Source organism: Odontesthes bonariensis, chromosome 8, assembly GCF_027942865.1.
Source record: "Odontesthes bonariensis isolate fOdoBon6 chromosome 8, fOdoBon6.hap1, whole genome shotgun sequence".
In the NCBI taxonomy this organism is placed as follows: Eukaryota; Metazoa; Chordata; class Actinopteri; order Atheriniformes; family Atherinopsidae; genus Odontesthes; species Odontesthes bonariensis.
This window is the reverse complement of record NC_134513.1, coordinates 19092801-19120373: the sequence shown is the minus strand read 5'-3', so window position 1 is coordinate 19120373 and position 27573 is coordinate 19092801. Positions and strand designations below refer to the sequence as shown.

Genomic DNA, 27573 nt, shown 5'->3' with positions numbered 1-27573 from the left:
CAAGGGCCCTATTGTATCTGTATGAGTTATTTTTTTTCTCCGTTATTCTTATTCTTTGCAAAAGGTGCTCGAAAACTCATGAAGAAATTTTGCGAGCACCACCTGCCAGTCGACGACATGAAAAAATCTAAACTTTATATTTTTGGGAGTCGCTCATTGACTCTGTAGCGCCCCCTACGATGCTTAAAAATGGCCCCCGCATTGGGCTTAGTTTCGCGTGGGACGACAAAATTCGGTACACTCCTTCATCATGCCCAGACGCACAAAAAAAGTCTCATGCCGCCATGGCCCCACTTCCACAGGAAGGTGGCCATTTTGAATGGAAAGTGCGTTTTCGTGCCATTTTTGACCGATTCCACACCTTGCATATGATCGAACTCCTCCTACAGATTTAATAGTAACAGCTCCAAACTTGGCCAGGTTACTCTTAAGGCATGGAGGGAAAAAATCATGGAGAAACCTTTCCAAACTCGGTGTGGGCGTGGCCAGGCGGTGAAAATCGTGTGATGACGTTTGTGATTTGAAAGCCTTCATATACAACTACAAAAGATGAGGATTTTTTTTCTCCCCGAAAAAGTTCAGATGCATTCAAAAACAGTCGAAAAAGGGTTGAGTTAAGTGAATATCAGCATTTGGAGAATATGTGTATGTTCTGTCCAAGTTGATCACCACAGACACAAGCCTGGCAGCCCTGAAAGTCTGAGAGGTGTCAGCGTAGGATTAGATGGCTAGCTAACGTTGTTCATAACAAGGAGGGCTGTCACTATTTTTTTTTTTTTCAGCAGATGATTACTTGTCATACAAATAATCAATATTTAATTGCCTCTGCCCTTTATGCCTTTTATGACACTAAGCCAACTAATAATCCAATAATTGATCCAACCCTTCTAAGGAATAAAAGCCATTTATTGGAATTAAAAACCAAGAACATGAAGAAAATGAGTTTTTTCTGAAGTCCCTGTGATGTTCATCTTTGACCATAACGGCAAATCGATTTTTGTTGGAAATTATAAGGAAACTCCTTCAAGGTGCCTAAGAGATATCATGTCTGTGATAATGGGATGGATGGACAGATGGATGTAACGGACAGACAAACTGAAAACACAGCGCCTTTAGCCATGGCCGCCGTCTGTATTTAAGCAATAAGACGGACAAAGAGACTGCAGGTTTTCCTCGCATATAAAGTTCTTAATGACCGAGCTCCATCATATCTTAAAGATCTCATAAGATATTTTCCTAACAGATCACTTCGCTCCCAAACTGCAGGTTTACTTGAGGTTCCCAGAGTTTCTAAAAGTAGAATGGGAGGCAGAGCCTTCAGTTATCAGGCCCCTCTCTTGTGGAATAAACTGCCAGTAAATGTCCGGGAAGCAGACACCCTTTCCACTTTTAAGACCAGGCTTAAAACTTTCCTTTCTGATAAAGCTTATAGTTAGGGATGGCTCAGGTGATCCTGAAACATCCCATAGTTAAGCTGCTATAGGCCACCAAGGAAACAGAAAACCCAAAGGACGAACACGGAACCCACCAGAAGGAGAATAGAAATGCACCCTAAATATCCAAACACCAACGGAATCTGGAACAAGCCTTAATATCCATGAGCACAACGGTAAAAAGATGCAAAACTGGTTCTGATTCGCCTAAACACCTGGACAGGAGTATGGTTTCACCCTAGTCTCTGAGACAATCCTCCTTCGATCCTTTTCGAAACAAAGCCCCCCCAACCCCTGTTTCCTACATTTTTTACACCGAGGGCCGAGTCCACTCTTACAGGTTTATATTTTTAGATTCTATATTTTTCAACTTTTTATTCTTTGACAATTTCGATTCTTGTGGATTTTTTTACCCACATATATTATTCCCATTTTCCCCATTTTTTTCTATATGAATGAATTTTGAAATTTATTTTGAAAATAATTATGATTACAATGAATTGAATGCCAATTGGCTTGAATTGGACTATACTATTTAAGTGCGTTGAGATGACATTTGTTGTATTTGGCGCTATATAAATAAAACTGAATTGAACTGAGGTGAAAGACTGTTAGAGACAGAGAGAGGAAACATGTACAATACTGAAATAGGATCTTTACACCTGCTATTTACAAGAGCTACAGTATACTGGGATGACTTATCTGAATGAGGGAACATAAGGCCACAGGAAAAGTGAAAAAAATAACCGTACTGTTCAAAAGTACAAGCTCACATCAATATCTCTCTCATTCTAACTTGACCTGTTGTATCCAAAGTACAATCGATGAGAGCAAGCTTTGTTCACTGACAGACAGAAAAGTGACTCCATCACAGCAACAGAATGCCAGACTTCAGTCTGGCAAATAGTTACTGACAACAAATGTGGGCAGATATGTCAAACATCTCATCCCATGCTCACTTATATTACAGTATTTTTAACCACGTCGAAAACTCAGTGATAGGGTTCTAAATATGATAAGAGTATTGACACGGTTCATGTAAAAAGCATGAACAGGGACAGGAGCAGACAGAGAGGCAACAGAAGGGTATAAATGAAGCAATCGTGGAAATGTTGATTATAGCAAGGCAAGGCAAGGCAAGGCATCTTTATTTATACAGCGCATTTCATACCACAGGCAACTCAATGTGCTTTACATAAAGACAAGGCATTAAAATGAAAAGAACAGCATAAAGCCGCATAAAAAAAGCAATTTAAAGAGAATAAAATAAAAATTAAAAACACAGTTAAAAGCAATCAAAGAAGAGAAGAAAAAGAAAAATATAAACTCAACCATAAGTACAGCGAAAGAGAAATGTTTTTAACCTGGATTTAAAAGTGCTTACAGTTGGGGCTGATTTCAGTTCTGCTGGTAGTTTGTTCCAGTTGTGTGCAGCATAACAGCTAAAAGCTGCTTCACCGGGTCCAGTTTGAACTCTGGGCTCCACTATCTGACCTGAGTCAGCAGATCTCAGAGCTCTACTGGGTTTATACTCTACTAGCATGTCATTCATGTATTCTGGACCTAAATCATTCTGTGATTTGTAGACGAGTAGCAGAACTTTAAAATCTATTCTGTATCTGATCGGGAGCCAATGTAAAGACTTGAGAACTGGGGTGATGTGATGTGATCTCTTTGTTCTGGTTAAAACTCAGGCTGCAGCGTTCTGAATGAGCTGCAGCTGTTTGAGACTCTTTTGGGGGAGTCCAGTCAGAAGACCGTTACAGTAGTCGAGTCTGCTGGAGATGAAAGCATGAATCAGATTCTCCTGATCTGTTTGGGACATGAAACCCTTCATTCTGGATATGTTCTTAAGTTGATAAAAGGCTGATTTGGTGACTGATTTGATATGATTGTTGAAGGTCAGGTCTGAGTCTATCAGCACGCCGAGGTTCCGGACTTGGTCTTCAGTTTCTGGAGACAGTGACTCAAGATGTTTACTGACAGCAAACCTCTATAACACCATCCTACAGATAAAAACGGGACTAATATGGAGTAAGGTCTGGTTTACAAACGTCTCTCTGCAGCTGGGATTAGCATAGCAAAGGCTACAACATTTGATTATTCCCTCTAGTAAAATGTTAGCAAAGCAGCTTAAGAAGCGGGGCATAACTTAAAGGGATAGTTCGCCTCTTTTGATATGAAGCTGTATGACATCCCATATTAGCAACATCATTTATGAACATTGACTTACCCCCTGCTGCGTCCTGTGAGCCGAGTTCCAGCCTCGTTTTGGCGTTGACAAAGGTAGTCCGGCTAGTTGGCTGGGGTCCCGAAAATAAAGCGCTTTGCTTCTCAAAACAATATGCGTTCAAAAGAGTAATACATTTGCATCACAAAATCGTCCCTCCAGAAAAAGTCAGATCTCACAATCGCTTGTCGCTATTTTTGCCTCCCTTCATATCAATGCGTTCAGCCACCTAGCGATAGCCGCACCTGTTACGGTGTTTACTGCTCGGAAGCAGGGGGCTGCTCGGTCTGCACTTCGGTCTGAACAGTTTACACAGCCCGTAGTGATATGAAGGGAGAGAAAATAGTGCCAAGCGATTGTGAGGTCTGACTTTTTCTGGAGGGACGATTTTGTGATGCAAATGTATTACTCTTTTGAACACATATTGTTTTGAGAAGCAAGACGCTTTATTTTTGGGACCCCAGCCAACTAGCCGGACTACCTTCGTCAACGCCAAAACTCAGCTGGAACTCGGCTCACAGGACGCAGCAGGGAGTAAGTCAATGTTCGTAAATGATATTGCTAATATGGGATGTCATACAGCTTCATGTCAAAAGAGGCGAACTATCCCTTTAACCCAGGATGACGAAAAATAACGGAGTCATGATCTTTTGGTAATCGATTGGTTTTGGTTTCCCTGTGGTACGCATCACGTGCACACCGAAAGAGATTGAATGATGTCAGCAGCGGGGTCAGCAAGTTCAACACAGAGCCACCACTAACATAATCCCTTCATCAAGTGGGCTTTCATGTCTGAGTAAATGACAAACCACGAGTGACTTTAACTGCCACCTCGGAAATGGCCCTGCTGCATGATGAGGGAGAGCAAACTGAATTCAGAACTCGGCTCGTATCAATTTGAAGTCTTGGCGTCACTAGACAAAAGGGAGGAATGAAAAATAGGGGCAAGCTGAGGGAGATGGAGGGGAATAAAGGGAAGGGATGTATGTGAGCTTTTGGGCAAAAATATAAAATAAAATAAAATAAATCATGGAATGCAAGCTGGGTAGAGATAAAGGTCGAGGAGATAGGCATTAGAAAGAAGATAGGAGCCTGAAGAGAAGGGCATGGGTGTAGTGGTGGCAGCTTTAATGAAGGCTGTAAGGAAGATTAATGAGTGCTTATTGGCGCAGGCAGCAGAGAGCAGACAGCCCCTTCAGAGAGGCTGCAAAACAAAGAGCACAGATCCACCATCAAGGTGACGGGACAATAAGAGCTCACAAACAGGCCCGTGCTCTGTTTACTGAGGCTTCACGGGGGGTCATTTGGCTGGAGCTCATCAGAACTTAAGACTTTATAAAAAGGTTAATTAATGTTGATAGCAATGAAGCAATAAACCCGCACGATAATTAAAGTTAATGGCATTTTAATCATGTTGGAACTCCATTAGAAAGCACCTATTGATTTAACTTAAGAAACGATAACTCATCATCTCATGGAATTTTTTTTTTTTTCCAGGTAAAAGAAATGGCTCCCTTTTTTTCCAGCCTCAAACAGATACTCCCTTCATATCAATGCATGCAGCCACCTAGCGATAGCCGCACCTGTTACGGTGTTTACTGCTCGGAAGCAGGGGACTGCTGGGTCTGCACAGTTTACACAGCCCGTAGTGATACGAAGGGAGAGAGAAATAGCGCCAAGCGATTGTGAGGTCTGACTTTTTCTGGAGGGACGATTTTGTGATGCAAATGTATTACTCTTTTGAACACATATTGTTTTGAGAAGCAAGACGCTTTATTTTCGGGACCCCAGCCAACTAGCCGGACTACCTTCGTCAACGCCAAAACGAGGCTGGAACTCGGCTCACAGGACGCAGCAGGGGGGTAAGTAAATGTTCATAAATGATATTGCTAATATGGGATGTCATTAGGGATGGGAATTGATAAGATTTTTACGATTCCAATTCCATTTTCGATTTGGTTCTTTATCGGTTCCCTTATCGATTCTCATTTGGAGAAAAAGGACAACAAACCGGTCGATTAGCATCAACTTTGTTTAGTTTAGAAGTAACACGAGTCATGACCTTACAAACCCAACAACGGTGAGGTCCACATTCGTCTCTCATGGCCTGGGTAATTTAACTCTTCCCTGCTCTGGTGAAAGGAGAAGCTGGAGGTAGAGGTGAACTGGGGGTAGTACCACCAGCCTCTGGCTCTGAGCCACTCAGGCTCTGTCTCTCATGATTTCATCTAAATGTAATGCATGAGAAGGCATTCATTTGACCTTAACCGTTACTAACAGCAGGTTTTACAAAGAGGCAAATGGCGCTACCATGATAGGCAGTGTTTGTTAGTTAGTTAGTTACCTGCAGTGTTAGCCGAGGACATGCTAATGTTGCTAACGTTGCTGGGTTCAGATTCACAGACGTTAGTCCGGAGCAGATCGAAAACGCGACATTCATTCATAGTTATTGCATGTTGGTAGTATTTCCTCCCTTTGGTGAAATATTCACTTTGCAAGTTGCCCTGTTGTCGTCTTTTTTACGGATGTGTAATCAAACTTTCGAGCGTTTGTACCGCTTGGGCGCCATGTTTACTGTTGACTGCGCTGGACTCGCCACGCAACGTTGCGTGGTGACGTCATTTGCGCCCACTGGAATCGATAAGGGAATCGTTTGCAAAATCGCCAAACGATTCCAAGGAATTGAAACACTGGGAACCGGTTCTCAAGAACCGGTTTTCGATTCCCATCCCTAGATGTCATACAGCTTCATGTCAAAAGAGGCGAACTATCCCTATAACATCTGATCGTGTTCCCTCCATGCTGCTGGTTTAGAATCTCTTCCATCAGTTATGATGGGAGGGATGCTAAACATGATGTGGAAACACAGCACCGTCACCACAACAAAGTCAGATGGGTAGACAAAGAAGCAGTGTGACAACACATGTGTGAACATACATGAATATATATTTTTTTTGTATCTCCGGATAGTCAAAAGCCTCAGAGGATTCTGAAACTACCTTCAAAGCAATTATCTTTTTTCCTCCAAACACTGCTGGTTAAATTCCATTTAGCAGGAATTTGATTAAATGACCTGGTTACTGCCTTCTCTTATTCTGTCTGACACCAAATGCACAAAAAGACAACAGAAGGCAGGAGGGGACAGAGCAGCTGTTTAACAGACTGAGACTCATTAGAGCTCCGTGCTGCCTGTGCAGCCTTTCCCAGAAACTTTTTCTCATCTTGGATTCCTATTCATTATATTTGGTTTCAGCATTCCATTGATTATTTGCAGCTTGCAGCAGCCATTTTCTGTAAAGTTTACATTCCAGATCAGTGAATTGGGAATGAAACTTTGACAGGACAACGTGTCTTACAGAAAAGCCCTCAACCTTCCAGACTTTCCAAATAAGAAAAACATTTGTGCTCCTGACCGTGAAAGCTTTAACCACATTCTTTCTCAAAAAGAGTCAGATATCGGCTTTCCAAGTCAGAGAGCTATAACAGGAGAGAGAAAAAGAAAAAAAAAAAAGCAAAGCAAATCAATACCACTTTCCTTTGGTCCAACAAAAAGCAAAAGCCCTGCCTTAAAGAAAATATCCCATCAATACGACATCAGTCCTCATTCATAGTCTTAAAATTCAAACTGTATCAGATACTTCATCCTTCAAATTACATTTATATAGCATTTAGTTCCAGCTGATCTTGGAATTTACCAACTAATGAGCTGCTGTGAGAAAATAAAGTCAGTTCTTGCTACTGTATTTGGGGGTTACAGTTCGCTCACATATGCTCAACTCAGAAACACAAAAAGCCACAAAAGTCCTCCCACAGCAGACCTCAGCATGCAGGCAGCAGAGGGAGAACGAGAAGTTCTTAAATTAGCTGAGCAGAGCTACCAGGAGACCAGTGGGAGTTCTCCCACTGCAGAATGAGCGATGCTGATACAAGGAACTACAAATGCCAACATCCACGCTTGACTCCAGCATCCCGTCCCCCCGCTACACCTCACACAGGAGTTCACAAAAATATATCAGGAGAAACACTGATATATGCTGTTGAGACAGTGAAACCTTAATAAAGGACAAAATGTCAAGTGTTCAGGGTGTAAAATCGTTCTATTTTGACAACAGCAAAGTCACCATTTTGAACCATTTCTATCTATATCTTGATTAAATCTAATCAGGATATTTCCATGTTTTGGCCAGCAAAATATAATAAACCTTTGTAGTGAGTACTCCAATAATCACAAGGCACTTATACTCCCGTCTTCCCTGTTTAATGTTCACCCTGAGAGCCAGAGAAGAGCATTCACCTTTACGATTTCTTATTGTCAGGTGGTTTTGTTCTTGCACGCACTTCAGAGTTGATTGTTTAAAAAAAATATATGTACACTGGAAAAAATCAAAGTCTTACCAAGTATATTTGTCTCATTTCTAGTCAAAATATCTCTTTACACTTAATATAAGACACAACTGCCTAACAAGCATTATTTCAGCCAGATATAGGGACTTGTTTGAAGACAATACATCTGGAATATCTTGTTAAATGAAAAAGTCTTGAAAACAAATTGTTTTGAGTCACATAACATATGAAACAAGCTTTTTTTTTACATTTGAAGAGGTTTTTAAGCTAATTTCAAGATCACTTTTATCTCAAAAGTCCCAAATATCACATCTTATTTCAAGAAATCTTGACAAGCCGATTTTCACTAGTTCCATTGGCAGATTTATTTTGCTTATTTCAAGCAAAAAACGTCTCGTATTTGCTGTTTTTTTACATATTTTTGGAGGGGCATTTTTTCCAGTGTAGTATTTCTAACAAAAAAAATATGAACAAAACAATAACTAAAAATCTCTTATAACTTAGATGAAAAACGAAAGTTAACTCAATCTGATTTAACGAGCTCACAAAGTGGTCAAAAAAAAAAAATCAAACACATGGCACTTAAACTCCCGTCTTCCCTGTTTAATGTTCACCCAGACAAGAGCATTCATTTGAGGATTCTTATGAACCTCGGACTACGTTTAATAACTGGGTTTACTGTCCAATGCTTTAAATTATAAAAATGAATAAATACACGCCAACTTCTGTATCAGCACTGGGTGTTACTTGATAAATGGTCCACATTTGAAGCATCTGCCGATGTTCGACAAAGAGCTTTTACAACGCGTTTCTCATTCATATTACACACATGCACTCCAGCATGCAGCACTTAAACACATGGAGTTACTGGAGATCAAACCGTTACCATTAAAATGTCCCACATTGTGATTAATGAGATCAACATTGAAAGACAGTGACATCAGTAAATCACGTGAAGCTTGCTTCGACCTTAGCAACTTTGAAAGGGACATATTATTAAAAAAAAAAAAAAAGCTGTTTTTTGAACGTGAGAGCGCATTCCTAGGTTTCTAAAGGGACTGCCAACTCAGTAACGAAACTGTTGGTCATTCAGTGAGCTGCTGTGGGTACTTTTAAGGAAATGTTGCTGTACACCAGAGTACCTAAGCTTGCTTCCACCTTAGCAACTTTGAAAGGGATATATTATTTAAAAAGAAAAGATGCTTTTCGAACGTGAGAGCGCATTCCTAGGTTTCTAAAGGGACTGTCAACTCAGTGACAAAACTGTTGGTCATTCAGTGAGCTGCTGTGGGTACTTTTAAGGAAATGTTGCTGTACACCAGAGTACCTAAGCTTGCTTCGACCTTAGCAACTTTGAAAGGGATATATTATTTAAAAAGAAAAGATGCTTTTCGAACGTGAGAGCGCATTCCTAGGTTTCTAAAGGGACTGTCAACTCAGTGACGAAACTGTTGGTCATTCAGTGAACTGCTGTGGGTACTTTTAAGGAAATGTTGCTGTACACCAGAGTACCTAAGCTTGCTTCCACCTTAGCAACTTTGAAAGGGACATATTATTTAAAAAAAAAAGATGCTTTTCGAACGTGAGAGCGCATTCCTAGGTTTCTAAAGGGACTGTCAACTCAGTGATGAAACTGTTGGTCATTCAGTGAGCTGCTGTGGGTACTTTTAAGGAAATGTTGCTGTACACCAGAGTACCTAAGCTTGCTTCCACCTTAGCAACTTTGAAAGGGACATATTATTTAAAAAAAAAAAAAAAAAAAAGATGTTTTTCGAACTTGAGAGCGCATTCCTAGGTTTCTATAGGGTATGCCAACTCAGCGACGACACTGTTTGTCATTCAGTGAGCTGCTATGGGTTCTTTTAAGGAAATGTTGCTGAACACCAAAGTACCAGCTCATAGCAGAATTATCCAGCCTCCTCATCTTTAATCTCGATCAATTATTTCTACCCAGAAGAGCACATGACTTGGTAATGCTCAACCAGCACTTTGTCTCGTGTCCAGTTACTGCTGCAAATATACATTTTTACATCAAATTGGGAAACTGAAAAAGGATCACGTTTATTCAGAATCACAATTTCTTAATTTCATAAAGATGCGAGGGACAAAAAACTCATAACGAAGTGCCTTCTCTTTTCCTGTCAGTTTTGGAGGACCTCCAAGCGCAGCAGAGACACGTATATATCCTCATAAAAATAACAAGCAAACAAGTCAGGGAAGCGCGTCACCATCTCTGTCACAGCTCCCTCGAAACGCCAAGTGATCAGCTAAAAAGCATTTCTGTCACATGAGGTTTGAACAGCCGAACAACAGAGAAATGGCATCTCATACACTTAGAAAACGGCAATAAACTTAAGTGTTCCAAGTTCAAGGACAGGTAGGCAGGTCACACTGCCAAACGCTCCTCTACCATTAGCTCTGTAGATTACAGATGAAGGGACGGCATAATGCCATAATGCACTCCAACATGTTGTTATGGAGACTAGGGTGGAAGGCATTTTGCATATAAGTGAAAATATTGGAACGGCAACATTCAGAAACATTGCAGATTTCATGTTTTCATGTTTCGCTGGCAGATGTATTCCACATCTGGATCAAATCTGTATCTATTTGACAAGATCTACAGAATATCTACTCTTCAAACTTTGCTGCTCATGTTACGACAAAACCTGGTGACTGGCCTGAGAGCAGCCATTGGAATATCTGGGGAAGAAATTTTCCATTCTATAAGCGTTTCTTTAAGCCTAATCCCTGATAGGGGACATTTTTGTCCACCTGGGGTGTACTTTCTCCTCTAATTTCACACTGGAAATAGTGATACTCATCATATTTGGTCCAGTTGTGCATTTTTGACTATTTTTTCGATTTTCAAACACACATCATATACAATGCAATTTTCCATTGTGTAGAAAAAAAACTCCTTAATTTCTGAAAAGGGACATTTTTGTAATAACATTATATATTCATATTTTTTTCCACTTTTTTTTCATAAATCTTTTATTCCACTTCCGTTCTGATCATAACTACCAAGTTTTCAATTATTTTAAAAAAAATTAACCCTTTAGATGCCAATTTGAACTTTTTAGCCAAAATTTTAAGTCTTTAGGTGCCAGTATTTTCAAAATATGGAATGCAAAGTGGAATTATTGAGTAGGGATAATTATGGTCTGGGATATGTCAATGATTAGCAACGACATTGATTTTTAGGGATTTTTAATTTTTTTGTTATGCCTGATTAAAAAAAAAACTCAATTTCTGAAAAGGGACATTTTTGTCCCCTTCTCAAATGATCCCCAAAATACCATATGTTAATATTTTTTTTCCACTTTTTCATAAATCTTTTCTTCCACTATGATGTTTTTAAGTTGTTTTAAAAGGGGACAAAAATGTCCCCTTTCAGAAATTAAGTTGAGGGTTAAAGAAATAAGACTTAATGGTTTATTACGCCACACAACAGGAGAGTATTGGACAATAACACAGGCATTATTCAACTGAAGTTGGTGCCATTTGAAAGGTTGAGACTTACAGGAACATAAAATCATAAAAGTATGGGATTGAAAATACCATTGTAAACCTCTTTTAGACAGGTTTATCCCCTTAGAGCTGGATAAACTGGATTGTGATTCCCTGAAATATTTAGCCTGAGGGCAAAATTCATCATTGTTACTTTCTTCAAAGCCAAGAGAATTACATCTGTCACGCTGTTCCATCTGAAGTGCACAAATATTAAACCTGATCTTAGAGGGACACTGAATTACATAGTTTATTAATACCCAGAGGCAATTTATATCATACATACGTGCTATATTCATACGCGGATATGCTACATCTGGTCACAGTGGAGTGGGCTAATGGAAAGCTCCAGAAGTCTCCAGCCATGTTTCACAGCAATATTTCAGTCACATTTTTATGTTTCTTTGAACAATTCTTCCGAGATAAGAAGTATAATGCAGCAGTAATATGCAAATTTAACCTGCGCCAATCAAAATGACATCAAGCGCAACACCTGTTCCCTGATAAGCTTCTGTTTCTTTTTTCCTGCCCATCTCTCCTCTAAGCTTCCCTTTGTGTTTATTGATTCTCATATAAACACAAAATGGGTTATAAATAGGAAGCAAAGTAGCATCAAACAAGAGAGAGTCAAGCTGTAAAAGTCCTGGAAAATGGGTTTTTGTAATGCTACTGTCAGTGTCATTAGCCCTTACAGGCTGATACTTAACTGTGTGATCACACCAACAGATCTGGGTAATAGAAGTGTCTGACAGCCTGTCGCTTCAGTGAGACTTTAGAGAGAAGCAGCAGCTACGAGGATGGAGCGAACTGCACTGCTGATTTGGTTTTCAGCTGAGCTGCTGACAAATCTTTCACAGCATACTGATGCATACTGAAGTTTTAGATACAGATTTAATTTTCCTTCCACCGTTACGCTTGCACATCATTAGAGGCAGAGCCAATTTCCAGCAGCCTGAATCTTTTTATTCTTTTAAAAGAAAGTTCAAGCTGGAGTGGGCGATGTGTTTCCAAAACAAGACACAGCTTGATTTTTTTAAAACTTAAACAGCGGAAAAACTCCCGCACCTTTCTCCTCAGAGCTCCCTTCCAAAGCCACATCTCTACGTGCGCACACGCACCACAGTCTGCTGGAACAGCAGCGAGTTAGCCTCGGGCTATCAGCAGAAACCGCGGAAAATACAGTCAATGACTAACTCGCAATGCAGCAACACAACCGAGTAAGCTGCATAGTAATAAAAACAGCAAATTGCCCACAACACAAAAAAAGAGCAGTACCCACCCAGCAGAAGAACAGCAACCATGGTATCAGTTCTTAGGCCCTGTGATTCCCAGAGGTGCAGCCGTCATGGGAAAGTTATCCCTATGTTGATTCTGATTTGACCTATGTCTTTATCCAAAGTGTAGATACCCTACGCTCTTCCTTTTCTTGCCTCCTGCAGTGATGCTTGAAGTGGAAGTTTAAATTGCTGCTCTTCCTCTGCCATCACTGTCCTGTCTGTAGACTTAGTTGACGTGCAGTTAACGCACAGACTAGAATGTGCCGAAGAGGGAAGGTAAACCTGTTTTTTTTAATGTATCTGCAGTCCACTAATGGCAAATGCATTGTTATGAGATTTTAACTAGGGCTGGGCAACGATTGGCACAGGTACGGGTGCGCAACATCAGCAATACCCCTCTAGTCGTTTACCCCCACCAAAAGTTAGGCAAAATATTTCTGTTGGATTCTTGTGAAGTATTTGATGATGAACCTGCTTTTGAAATTGTGAGAGGTGACAGCGTGGAGGCCCAGATGTCAAGTGGTGCTGAACCAAACAGCACACCAATTAGCAAGACTGACCTGGATTCCTTACCACCATTTGACCTTAAAGGGGTTGCTCTGTCAGCAGAACAGAAGAGCAAATTGTCCACCTTGCTCAACAAACAAAACTAACACAAAGCAAACCAAATAAACACAGCAAAAAATCATATGGAAGGAGACCGGAGCTTAAGGCTGTTCTGGCTCCATGATGGCACTCAACTAACCACTACACTTAGCTCTTGTTAAAGCAAATGCAACACAAACCACTCTATCACCACCGCACAATCACAGAAGGCAATATCAAACGGTTCTTGTCCCCTTTCTACACGTAGGCTATTATACATCCCGAACAGCTCTCGTTTTTTGATATTCGGAGTTTTGGATTATTCTCTCATGGAGCAACCATCGAGGAAGCGTTCTTAAGTGTGGGAATATTTCGACCCAAACAGTTCCTTCAGCACACCAGCCTCCTCTGTTCCCTGTGACAGAGCATTTTCCAAAGCTGGAGAAATTGACAAAAAAAAAAAAAAAAGAAACCGTTTGAGTCCTTCTACTGTGCAAAAACTGTTTTTCTTGAATAAAAACAACCGAAGTAACACAAGCACCCTCTTTATTACACCAAGCACACTCCCAAAGAAAATATGAATGACAAACCAAAAATTTTCACATTGTTTTTACATTATTATTCCATCCATCCATCCATCATCTTGCGTTGGTCCGGGGATCGGGTCGCGGGGGCAGCAGCTTAAGCAGAGAAACCCAGATGTCCCTGTCCCCGGCTACTTCCTCCAGCTCTTCTGGGGGGACCCCGAGGCGTTCCCCTGCCAGAGAGCCAACATGTCCGGGGTCTTTCCCGGGGTCTCCTCCCAGTGGGACGTGTCTCACCAGGCGTCCAGGAGGCATCCTAACCAGATGCCCGAGCCACCTCATCTGACTCCTCTGGATGCAGAGGAGCAGTGGTTCTACTCCGAGCCCCTCCCGGATGACCGAGCTTCTCACCCTATCCACCTACTGTCCTGGCGGTGAATCGCCACGCAGCACACGCAACCGCCGGCAAAGCAAAATGAAGCATAAACGTCTCGAGCCATTAACACAAGCGCAAGACGCAAGCGCAAGGGCAGTTAAAAGAGGTATAACTCAGCCTTAAGGGAGAGCCCAGACACCCTGCGGAGGAAACTAATTTTGGCCGGTTGTATTGGCGATCTCGTTCTTTCGGTCACTACCCACAGCTCGTGACCATAGGTGAGGGTAGGAACACAGATTGACCGGTACATCGAGAGCTTCGGCTTCTGGCTCAGCTGATGGCGCACCGATCCGCCTGTCAACCTCCCGCTGCATTTGTCCCTCACTCGTGAACAAGACCCCGAGATACTTGAACTTCTCCACTTTGGGAAGGGTCTCATTCCCGACCCGGAGAGGGCAAATTATTATTTCATGGGTAAATTAATCAACATTTAATGGAGGTACTACAAACCCATATGTACAACACACATACATACGTGTTATTATCGTGTTATTATGAGCATCACATTCGCAGGGCTTCTTATGGTGCAACAATCGCTACGCCAGTAGATGTCACCCAAGGGAATTGAATGAAGCTTCGGGTAGTGAACCACTTTATGACACAATGGTTCAAAATGATTCAATGCTTCAAAAAGCCTCGTTTTGCCATCACTACAGAAAACTCAACTCAAAACCCATCCACCTTACCCACTGCTGACACAAAGGAGACCAAGGCCGCGGGCTCTCAACAGGCCCAGCTTTTAAAGGTTCCTCTTCTTCTCCCCATGAACCCAGTATTTCACAGCAGCAAATCCCATAGCTCCCCCCATTGTCCTGGCCCCATTATTGCACCCTTGCTCCCATCCAGTCCATCCGGTTACACTGGTATCAGTTGTGTGTTTTGCCTTTAAGTGATATTTCAGACTGGAACTACTACGGTCAGAAGACAATTCAACTTGGCAGTGTTTACAGATGACTTTGGTTCTGTCGACTCCGCCGTCTGGAAGAACTTTAAAATGAAAATGGCCGAGTAAAAGTTCCGTACCCTTCTCCATGTTTGGTGGATCCGCCAATTACCTGTCTGCTGCACCAATTACCGCAGCAGACAGCAACAGACTTTTACAAAATAAAAGCCTGGGCATGTATTGTTGTAATGTTTTAAATACTTGAACGCAGTTTTTCTAGAGAAGATAATTGTTTTGTATATGGGAGTATCGTCCATCGACTCTTTTATGCTTTCACAAGCGCGAGCATACAACTACCTGGTGAGTGACATGCTGTTTATAAAGTTGTTTTGTAACGTCCCCATGCCAGTAATGTGAGAACCATGCATATGGTTTTGATGGTAAGGCTTGTGACTTTATTGTCGGATGGTTTATAAAGTGGTGTGACGTTTCTGCAGTGTGCAAGTTGTTGTTTTACGTGGAAGGGTTAGCTCTTGCCATTAGCCACCACGTATTAGCCTCGCATGACAGGGTGTCCGAACAGCGCGATCTCCACACAGGGAGCGCAGATTTGCACCTCTCTGTGTCCTACTATCAGTATTTGACAACCTCTAGCAATGGAAACGCGCTTCAAATGCCCCGGAGTTCCCCTTTAATGTGCGATAAAATATTTATTGACGTTAAATAATTAACACGTTAACGCGATAATAACGAGTTAAAGGAACAGTTCACTATTTAAGACCTTGAGTCCCAGTTCCAGCTTGTTTATCAAGAATAAGAAATGAGGAGACCATTTTCACAACAATAGCTCATTTCTATCCATTTTGGCTGTTTTCGCTGGTCCATCCTGCTGCTACAGACAGGGTTCCATTGGGCACTCTGTTCAATGTCCTTAAGAAAATACTAATGTTAATTTTAAAGAAAAGGTCAACTCACCGGGTGGTTAGTGGTATTAGAAAAAAAAATGTTGGCGCATTTTATGGTTTTCCATCCGTGTAATCCGTGTTCTTTGCTGTTCAGGAACTATTTTTCATGCTAAAATCACGACGCACGTAAACATCCGCTCTACATTTGAGTATGAGGCTCTAGCCCTGGCGCAGTGATCTGACAGTGAAAGTGAAAGTGAAAAGTCTTCCAAACGGAATACAATTGGATTACAAAATGCTACATAAAGCAAGAAATAACTTTTATTTCGCAACGCAATTTTTTTTGGGACACACAGGAACATCCACGAACCACCCAGTGAGTTGACCTTTTCTTTAAAATTAACATTAGTATTGTTTTAAGGACATTGAACAGAGTGCCCAATGGAACCCTGTCTGTAGCAGCAGGATGGACCAGCGAAAACAGCCAAAATGGATAGAAATGAGCTATTGTTGTGAAAATGGTCTCCTCATTTCTTATTCTTGATAAACAAGCTGGAACTGGGACTCAAGGTCTTAAATAGTGAACTGTTCCTTTAACTTGTCCAGCCCTAATTTTAACAACTTGATTTTAAACAATGAGCACAGATGACATAACATCACTCATCTCTCAAAGGTTCCGTTGCTTTAGTTCATTTCTGTTGAGCTTCCAACCCTCACCTGTGTTACTGTGAGACCCGCACAACAGCTTTGTTAACACAGCCCTGTGTCCTCAGTGTTTCCATCGGTCAAAGACCACTGTTCCTCCTGCGCCACAGCTACAATATGACACATCACTGAATCATGTGCCACTAAGATGTAAGGAGCAGTAACTGAAATAAAGGCCGCTGTTATACAACACAGCTAGGCAAGACCTGTTACCATGGAAAAATAGGAAAAAGGTATTCCTGATACATTAGGAATGTATTATTCATGAGACTTGGTAACAAACAGTTTCTTCCTCCTTCCATCCTCGGATGCACTTGGAGCTCTTTTAACAGTTAAGACCATTGTTTACTATGCATAGAATTTATTCAAGCAGTTCAAGCAAATAAATCAGCCTCCGCATACAAAGATTTTTTTATCTCTTCTTTGTTACTGTCAAAAAAGACCGAGCACACAGTTGTTTTTTGTTGTGTGTGCAGCCCCTTAGTCCCTCTTTCTCGAGGCAGTCATATTTGAACTTTGTCAGTCCTCAGCAGTGGGTGGAGTTCGCTCAGTTATGGACATATCTTAGATCAGCTTTGGTTGGAGCTTTGGCTTAGAGAGCAATTCTTGGGCTTAATTCATAATCTGCAGTGTGTACAGGGCTTTTAAAGACACTGTCTGTTTTAGACAAATTATGCATTCACTGACAACTTAATCACAATTCAGGTAGACACAAACACAAAGACAAAAAGGATCTGATATGCAGGTGTTTGCATTGAGTAGGAGGCTTAATCTAAGTGTTCAGGAATAACAGTTTGGTTTAAGATAACTACTTGGAAGATTCGAGAGCAGAGTGGTTGTGTGTGAATAAGTCATTGTTCAAAAAATGTTGATTGAGCTTAGGAATGTCAACGGTTTTTATGTGTTCTGATAGCGCAACATAAAAATGGCACCACTGGGACCATTAAAAGCATGTCAAATAGGTCATCAGAAGTGCCTTTTGGCCATGTATTTATGAACCTTTTTTTTTCATTACAACCTGTAATTTAAATTGATATTTTTTCTGTTTTTTCTGTAAAAAAAAAAAAAAAAAAGATCTCCAAAAATTGTCCAAATCTACGAAGTGAGAAGGAAAAAATGATATATCAAGGAGCACTCAAAAGAGATCAGGGACAAAGTTGTGGAGAAGTACAAATCAGGCTTGAGTTATGGAAAAACATTTGAAACTTTAAATGCATCGTCACAAAATTAAAAGACCATAACAAATGTGCCAAGGGAGGGCCATTCACTAAAGCCCACAGAGTGGGAAAGGGGGGCATTAATCATAGTCAACAAAGAGACCAAAGATAACCCTGTAGTAGCTGGAAAGCTCCTTGGAGGAGACTGGTCCTCTGGTGAGATGAGACTTAAACTGAATTTTTTGGCCATGAAGGGAAACACTGTCTGGGGCAAACCCAACACCTCTCATCAACCCCAAATCACCATCCATCAGCATGGATTGGGTCCCTAACCCTAACCCAGAATTGAGGGGAATGATGGATGGTGCTAAATACTGGGAAATTTCTCGAGGAAATAGCTTTTTCACCCATCTAAAGATTTGAGACTGAGACGCTGGTTCACCTTCCAGCAGGACAACGACCCCTAAACATACTGCTGAAACAAAACTCAAGTGGTTAACGCAGGGGCGTCTGTAGCTTGAGCAAACATTCGGGGCTGTAGCCCAGACATGAAAATAATTTTTAACGGGTTCCGGGGGTTTCTCCCCCAGGAAAAAAAAAAAAATTAAAAAAGGGGATGTTAAAATGAAAATTTAACACACTTCATGACCAGCTGCTACACAATTAAAAGTTCAGCTTTGGCCACTAGGGGGCCACATCTCAGAGTTCAAGAGTAGCCCTACTGCTTCCAGTGAGTAACTCGAGCCACAGTCGATGGCTCGAGCCAATCAGAGGTCATCACCAAATGAAGAGCCTGCCTACTTTTTAACACAACCCAGAAGGACTGAGAAGGAACCAGCTGTGTCATCGACCTTCATGCTGAACTTGGACGTTTGTAAGCTTGTTGTGCCTGTGTTCATATACTGTAAGTTTTGACATTTGTTTGTTTGGATGTAATGTTAGTAAGGTTATATTTCTATCTTCAAAATCAGAATTTACCAAAGTTTGTGGGCATTGCGTGTAGTCTGAGCCGCGTGTGCGGCGTGTAGGCTAGGCCTGCTAATTAGAAATGGCTGTTTTTATCCTGCCGTGTGAAACTGATATTATGCCTTTAATTTCCTGCGGTCTGAGCTGGTTACAAAGTTGCATGATGACAGCAGCGGTAGTCTATCACCGCTCAAAGTGTGGTCCACGGAGCTCTTCTTTTTCTTCTTCTTCTTCTTATTATACATATTTTATTTATGTCAGTCCAGAGAGATTCGGGGCTGAAGCCCTGAATGACCAGGTCTCTCGACGCCCATGGGTAAAAGGGGAAACTTTTAAATCTGTTGAAATGGTCTAAAGTCAAAGCCCAGACCTCAATCCAATTGAGAATCTGTGGCATGACCTTACGATTGCCGTACACCAGCAGAACCCATCCAACTTGAAGGTGCAGATTTGCTTTGAAGAATGGGAAAAAAAGTGAGTTTGGCTAGATATGCCAAACTCATAGATACAAACTCTAAGGCTGTGTTCGAAACCGCCTACTTCTCCTACTACTCCTACTAACTTTAAGTTTTTTAAAGTTCCCGGATGCATACTAGATTCGCCGAAATGTTGGGTGTGCATCATGAGGTTACTACTCATACTCAAACTACCCAAGATGCAACGTAACGTGACGTTGCTGAATGTCATTTTCTGTCAAAACGGCAGTTTCAAGCTAGCTACAACGAGGGTAGATTTACTTCCTGTTTTCAAAACAAAAGCACCAATTTTATCGTAATGGCTTTCCCTATGATAAAAGGCAACGGGTATTTTATTTTGTGAAAATAACAGGAAGTGCGTTACTCACTGCGGCTAGCTTTAGTAGCGCCGAATTTGTCGGAACAAAAATTGTAAATATCTGGTATTTTGGCAGGTTTTCAACACGTTGGGGATCTAAACGACTACTTTCTCGCCTGAAAATGTTTCAAATGTTGCTAAAGTTTACAGAGTTTAGAGCTTAAGCGAGATCAGCTTCAGGCCGGCTGATTTCGACTCGGGCGTTTACACTCTGCATACTGTCTGATCGATCAGTATGCCGTATGCAGAATGGAAGTATGCAGTTTGCAAGTTTGTAGTATGTAGTATGCGGTTTCGAACACAGCCTAAGAGACCTGAAGATTGCTCTAAATAGTTCTGACTTTGAGGGGGCTGAATACACATGCACACACCAGTTTTTTTTTTTCCAAATTTCTTTTTTAAACTGGTAAAGACAAGTAGACCTTCCCTTACCTGTCAATAGAGTTTTAAGAAGGAATGGGTTTAATGCACTACAACACACATTTAAATGCTCTTACCACCGTCACCAACACCTGACCTTAACGTGCCTTGCCCTCCCCCTCTTAGTACAGAGCCTCACATTTGTTAGAATGGCAAGAGTCATAAACTGAACTTCCTAGAGGGCACGGTGAGTGGAAATGAGGCTAAAATGAAACATGAAGTCTAGAATAAAGCTTCTATTCCCCATGGTACCATATCTAAACCCTGAATATCTACTGATTATAGCAGGCTGGTTAATTCTAATAAATCCAAGGCAAGCACCAGCTAGTTCTTCAAACAAATGGAAAAACTGTGGAAGCGTATGTACACTGAGCTCCCCACTTAGAAATACACAGTCAGCAGTGAGTGAGGAAAAGTGATGCATCTTTAAATTTCACCTTATTTAGAGCTGCGAGACATAGGAGAGAGACTTAGAGGAAAAACCTGCAAGGAAGCAGGAAAGTAACCCATAGAACAGACACGTAGTAATTAATTGCAAAAGTTACCAAAGCTGCTGAGAAATATGGTCTCCAATCTACCAACGATTAGACTAGATTGGATAAACATGCACAGCACGCAGAGCTCTGCATTACCACATGGAACATTTCAGGAGCAGTACCAAGCAGCACATGCAGGCTAGGTCGATATCCTTGGAAAACAAGAACTCAGGACATTTTGAAAGACTCAACATGCGTCCTCCAAATTGGCAGGAGCCGAGCGAAACCCGCTCTGAAGTCTTTTAACTACCAACATTTCTCTTAATGTGCAGACCCAATTACATTTCAGCTAGCCGCTGAGGCACAAGACACGAAGCATCTAGAAAAGAGGTAAATCAGATTAAAAAGCACTACAAATAACACAAATAAAAGAATTTCATATGTATATGTACACATATATTCAATTCAATTAAAGTTTTACTTCTATAGCATCATCTCAAGGCACTTTAAAGATACAATCCAATTCAAGCCTATAATAATCCAATTAATTGTTATATACTTATATACATACATGCATACATGTATCAAATTGCAGAAAAAGCTTTACTTTCTTTACTTAAAATTTTAATTTCGCTGTTAATGCAAACCAACTGTTGTATATGCCTCATCCATACATTTGCAACATCAGAGACAAAAATATGATCAAGCAGCATTGCAGAGCTTTTTTGTTTGAGCACAGATAGGTGGTTGTTCCTGCACAGATTTCTTTTAATCCCAAACTCAGCACAAAGAGTTCTTCGAAGAAGTGGGTGGAAATATTATTTGGATTAAAAAAAAAAGCAAAAGCAGCATATAGTGGTAGCACAAGCATTTAAAAAGATCAAGAGTGAGCATGATTTATGATAAAGAGGAATTTGCAATGCTCCATTACTCTGAATTCCTGAAGATATTAGTGAGAGACAGACAGAGGGAGATGAGTTCGGGGCGAATTATACTTTCCAAATCGGGTGCTGTTGTAAGGGTCTGAGTAACAGCAACTTCATCAGCTGTTCATTTCTAGCGGCAATGCACGACTGCACACGGCACAAATTCAAGACAATGTGCAGTGAAATGTACAAGGTGGGATGTGATGAGACAACTGCACAAGTACAAGGAAAGCAACGAGGAAATCAGCATTTCGATTCCTTATGTGCATGTGACGACAGCCTGAGGTGGAAATGTTCCAGCTGAACAGCACAGGAACAAACTTACCCGAGCTTTGTGGACCTGCTTCCCGAAAACTTCAAAACTGAAGTGTAAAGAATGAGCTTTCCTGTTGACGAGCTGGGGTTCGTTTGGGGCTATTCTTTCGCAACATGAAATCAAAATGCCTGAACTTGGAAGCTGTGGGACCTCTGTTGAAGACGAGCAGCATTCATACAACTGCAGCAATGTTAAGCTCAATGAGGGAGGGAGGACAAACACAATAAAGAGTGTCGAATATCTAAAATAACTCACATAAGAAGTAAGAGACTGGGGGGGGGGGGGGGGGGCAACGAGCCGTTTAAAAACTGAGGAAGTAATGCTGCTACTAGAAAAAGTCCAAGCTGGAGGTTGCACGTAGCAAAATATGCAAACACGTGTCTTGCAGAAACAGAAGCAGGACATCAGCACATCACTGCAGCATTACTTAAAGCAACATCAACAGCTTCTATTAAAGGGATAGTTCGCCTCTTTTGACATGAAGCTGTATGACATCCCATATTAGCAATATTATTTATGAACATTGACTTACCCCCTGCTGTGTGCTGTGAGCCGAGTTCCAGCCTCGTTTTGGCGTTGACGAAGGTAGTCCGGCTAGTTGGCTGGGGTCCCGGAAATAAAGCGTTTTGCTTCTCAAAAACAATATGCGTTCAAAAGAGTAATACATTTGCATCACAAAAAAGTTCTCCAGAAAAAGTCAGACCTCACAATCCCTTGGCGCTATTTTCTCTCTCCCTTCATATCACTACGGGCTGTGTAAACTGTGCAGACCGAGCAGTCCCCTGCTTCCGAGCAGTAAACACCGTAACAGGTGCGGCTATCGCTAGGTGGCTGAACGCATTGATATGAAGGGAGAGAGAAATAGCGCCAAGCGATTGTGAGGTCTGACTTTTTCTGGACGGACGATTTTGTGATGCAAATGTATTACTCTTTTGAACGCATATTGTTTTGAGAAGCAAAACACTTTATTTTTGTGGCCCCAGACAACTACCCGGACTACCTTCGTCAACGCCAAAACGAGGCTGGAACTCGGCTCACAGGACGCAGCAGGGGGGTAAGAAAATGTTCATAAATGATATTGCTAGTATGGGATGTCATACAGCTTCATGTCAAAAGAGGCGAACTATCCCTTTAATGGCTTGCATTGCACTGCTATAAATCCATCTAATTTACATGGAGGAGAAAGCAGTGAAGGCACAAAAGTTAACAAAAGCACAGCAGAGCTTTTTTTCCCTTGGACTACGCTCATGGGATTCCTGCACTTGAAATGATGCTGATCAAGATAGCAGACAAAAAAAATAAAAATCTGCTGATAACACAGCTCCACCAATTGGCTTCCATTTGCTTTGTTTCCTTTTTTTAAAATTTACACATGAACTGCTTTGAAGGTCCAGTACTTGAAATGCAATACACTCTAAAAGCTAATACCAGATAAGAGGATTTAGACGCAACTATACATATAGGCCTCATTTGTACAGATCTATGGATGTAAAAACTGGTATTTATCTCCATCTCTCACCTGCTGCTCACGCACAGCTCTGTGTAAACACTGGAAAAATTCCCAATCGAAGACAACTGTCCACAGTCCCCTTCTCGTCTCTGGAGGATCTCTTTAAACAGCTGTTTTAGATGGATGGATTCATCTTGTTGAGACACAATCAATACTAGATGACATTAATGACACTTCCAACTAATTTGGCCATCTTGTCTTTCTTTCCAATAACGCCAAGGGAGTTGGTTCCCACCACCCAGTTGTTCTCCTCTTATGACATACACCAAATGCGGAAATGACACAAGCGAGGAATCTCCGATGACAGGAGCTTTGCAGCCACTGCCTAGCTCTGTTTTCACTATCTGATAATGTCAAAAGTCAGTCGGGGGAAAAAACGGTCACATCGTCAACTTGTTGTATATGGAACTTGTGTATTGAATATATATATATATAAGGGCTGGGCAACGATTACATTTTTTTATCTAATTAATCACACGATTTCCCTGATTAATCACGATTAATCGCATTTGTACGCAAAATCCAAAAATAAATTCAAAAGCAGTGTATAGCTTTTAGCATTTAGCTTTATTTTAAATGTGCTGCCATATAAATGAAAGTGCCATAACATTTGTTGTGCAAACACACTTTTAACATCAGCATCTTTATGCGGTTTTTATGTAGAAGCCTCGCTCCACTGCCTGATTCTTTGAATGACTTGCTGCTATCAGTTGTCTGTTTTGCCTTTAAGTGATATTTTAGACTGGAACTACTACGCTGAGAAGACAATTCAACTTGGCAGTGTTTACAGATGACTTTGGTTCTGTTGACTCCGCCGTCTGGAAGAACTTTAAAATGAAAATGGCCGAGTAAAAGTTCCGTACCCTTCTCCATGTTTGGTGGATCCGCCAATTACTTTCTTTTCCGGTTCCGCAGCAGACAGCAACAGACTTTTACAATAATAAAATAAATTTAAAAAAATTAAAAATAAATAAGTAAATAAAAAAAACAACTGCGTTAATACACAATAAAATATTTACCGGTGTTAAATAATTAACGAGTTAACGCGATAATAACGAGTTAACTCGCCCAGCCCTAATGTACATTTGTATATATATTGGAACACCAGGCCAAAACAAGAGTCCTTCAATAGTCCCTGGCTAGAGAAGAGAAGCGGTGGGAGTGATCAGTTCATGACGGTATCTGTTTTGTTTGTTCATTTGTAGTCTGAGATAAAGGCCGTTATTTCACAACCGTTAAAATAAATTTGTTTATGAAAATGTTTAGATATTTCTCCAAAACCGATGTTGATCAGTACAGCAATCATGTCACACGTCTCACATTCTCCTTAATCCAAAAATACCGTTAAGTCGCCTCAGCGCTGCCATGCAGGCAGAAATATGCTGCAGCTGTGTTAACATAACTCACACACTGAAAAATACCAGTCACGTCTACTTTGGCATTTACAAACAAATCTCTTCTCGGAAATCTTTACTTATTCTTTCCTCTAAGAATACATATGAGTTACTGTGCAAAGGTTGAACCTAAAACACCTCTGCGATAACTGGTGTGACTGTAAATGTGACAGATCTGCAGCTGGAGTCTCACCGGGTGCAACTCAACACTGACCAAAGAGGGCAAAGGGAAGCGATTGGAAGTTCTGTACTGACTGGGAAATGGGACAAACCACACTGTCGTTTGATTTCATCGGGATTTTCATGGTCCCCGTTGACCGACTTCATTGTATTTAGATGCAGCAGGTCATCCTCGTGTTACATCAGCCTTCGGTCCACCTGAGATAAGTTTGTGTCCAGAGTGCTCAGAAGTGTTTCTGCACAGTTGATACAGTATGTGGCGTCTTCCTTGTGTAATACAGTTTCAGGTTCCATTTCAGGATGCAGCGGTGGACTGTGTTGAGGGAAAATTGTTTTCCAAGGTACTCCCGTGGCTATACTGATCACGGTTTCTGTCCTCGGCCTTTACACACTGAGATTTCCCTGGACTCCCCGAATCTTTTTCACAATATTCTGCTCAGTAGGTGTTGAAAGACAAAAGTTCTTTACAATCTTATTGAGGTTTTTTTTTTTTTGTAACTTACTGGCAATTCTCTGACAGAACTGGAAAAAAAAGTGTTAAGCCATGACCTATCCTTGCTTGGAAAGACTAAACCTTAGGTGGACTCCGTTTTTACACCCAATCCTGACACCCTCGCCTGCCACCAATTAATCTGCTGATAGTAGAATCTTCCAGAAAGCTGTTACTCTAGATTCTCTAAACTTTTCTGTCTTTCTTTGAATCTCTCAACTTTTTTCAAGTGTGTAGCTGAATCACATTCTAGCTCATTGTCTATATTACAATAAATTTGGTCTGTGAAGACAGTGGATAATATTTATTTTGGACTTGTGTTTTTTTTTAAATAAACCTAAACTAAAAGCAATCCAATTACATTTTTAAGCTTTTGTTTTAGGAAATGGTCCCATTTTTTTCAAAAATGGATGAGGGTTGAAATTCCAGGGTGTAGCATTTAAGATTAAATGCCAGAAATATAATGTTTATACTTATATTTTCATTATAGAAGAATGACGTAAGAAAAAAAAAAGTGTTTGGGTTCTGTAAGTCATGCATGTCTACAGATTTTGTGGGTACCCATACCTGTCCTCTGACAAGTAAATGTGCCTCTTAGCACATTTATACGACATCATGGAACAAAGAATTCTTTGTGCCAGGTTGACCAAAACCAGACTTTGCATGTATCATTGTTAGTCACTGAAAAATCATACAAAAATGTATCACTAAACTGGACCAACCCATGCAGATAAGGCTGTTGGGGATCAAATCACTGCATGTAAACGTTCGACTCGACTCAAATGGACCTGGATGCTCCGTACAAGCTCTTATAGTACAAACAGTAAAGTGTATATCATCAAACCTGCGTTTCCAATAAAGCTGCTGTCATTTACATCCATATATAGACACACACACATATATATACATATTTTTCTTTCTTTCTGTTTTTGTCAGATGGCTAAACGCATCAGAAACTGGGAGTGAAAAGTCAGCCAATTAGGACCGTGTGTCAGCTCATGGTCACTTAAAGCATTTCTTGACTCTTACTAAATCTGGATTGTATAACCATAGCCTCATCTGACAAAAACCCATTCAAGTAACTTACGGCATGTATACTGTGACAAAGATTGCAGTCCAGTTAAATGGCCCAGGGGAGCTGCAACTGGCTCAGTATCCAGATAGGACAATGAAACACTGGCTGGAGAGAGGGCCAGTGGCCACTGTAGTTTTCTTCTAAAGGCATTGGAATGGAGAATGTCTTTTCAGTTGGTTTCCAACTGCAACCGCACCACTAGATGTGACGAAATCCTAAAAGCTGCCTCTGTTAGCATGACATGACTCTGCTGTCATTATGATAAAACATGCTCAGTGTTGAAGCGGCAACACAAGTCATTAGATCCTAACTTCATCCACTTAAGATCTGGGGATGCTTTGTATGGGGATGTGCTTTTCTTTACATTGTAACTGTGAAACAATCAGGAAAAAGGATTCGTTTCTCAGATTTGCAGTTGAATTCTGGGAATACTGCATCGTGTCTTTTCCTTTCACTTTTTTCCTGCTCGCTGCCGCTGTTCCACCCCTGACTCTCTCAGCCACAGAGGCCGGGCCAAGTTTGAGTGTTGCGTTTGTGTCTTACAAGATGTCGTAATGCCTTCAAACACGATGAGGCGGACAGTTCTACCGGGATGAAAAGGAAAAACGGAATGGGTGGCAGAGGTGGCGCATTGGAGTCAACTGGTAATTAAGATTGATCCAAAACCCGGCTAGCTGTGCTGCACTACAGGACGGCGTGACCCATAAATCTTTGAAGTGACTCACCACCGCCTCCTTCCTCTCTTCTGCCTACGTGCCCTCCTTAATCTTTAGTCTCTCCTCTGTTCACTTCCTCCCAGGGATACATTCACAGGACTTTGAGTCGTACTGCCTCCGCACTTCCTGTTTGTTGTCTTTCACAAAGCTAAGGTTTGATTGTGCTTCACCGTCTGAAAGCCCTCGTCCAATTTATTGTCAAAGTAATCAAGCCCCTTTTATTCAGTGATTGCCTTTAAAGGGGGGGATGGTGTGTATTAGCGTGCCTTTTATCCTGA

The 27573-nt window shown here is 41.1% G+C and overlaps 1 protein-coding gene across 1 annotated transcript in view; it reads right to left on the bottom strand.

The window, feature by feature from the left end:
* Positions 1 to 27573, bottom strand: part of large1 (LARGE xylosyl- and glucuronyltransferase 1) — a 120434-nt gene that overhangs the window by 28645 nt on the left and 64216 nt on the right. The gene's annotated exons all lie outside the window — the stretch shown is intronic.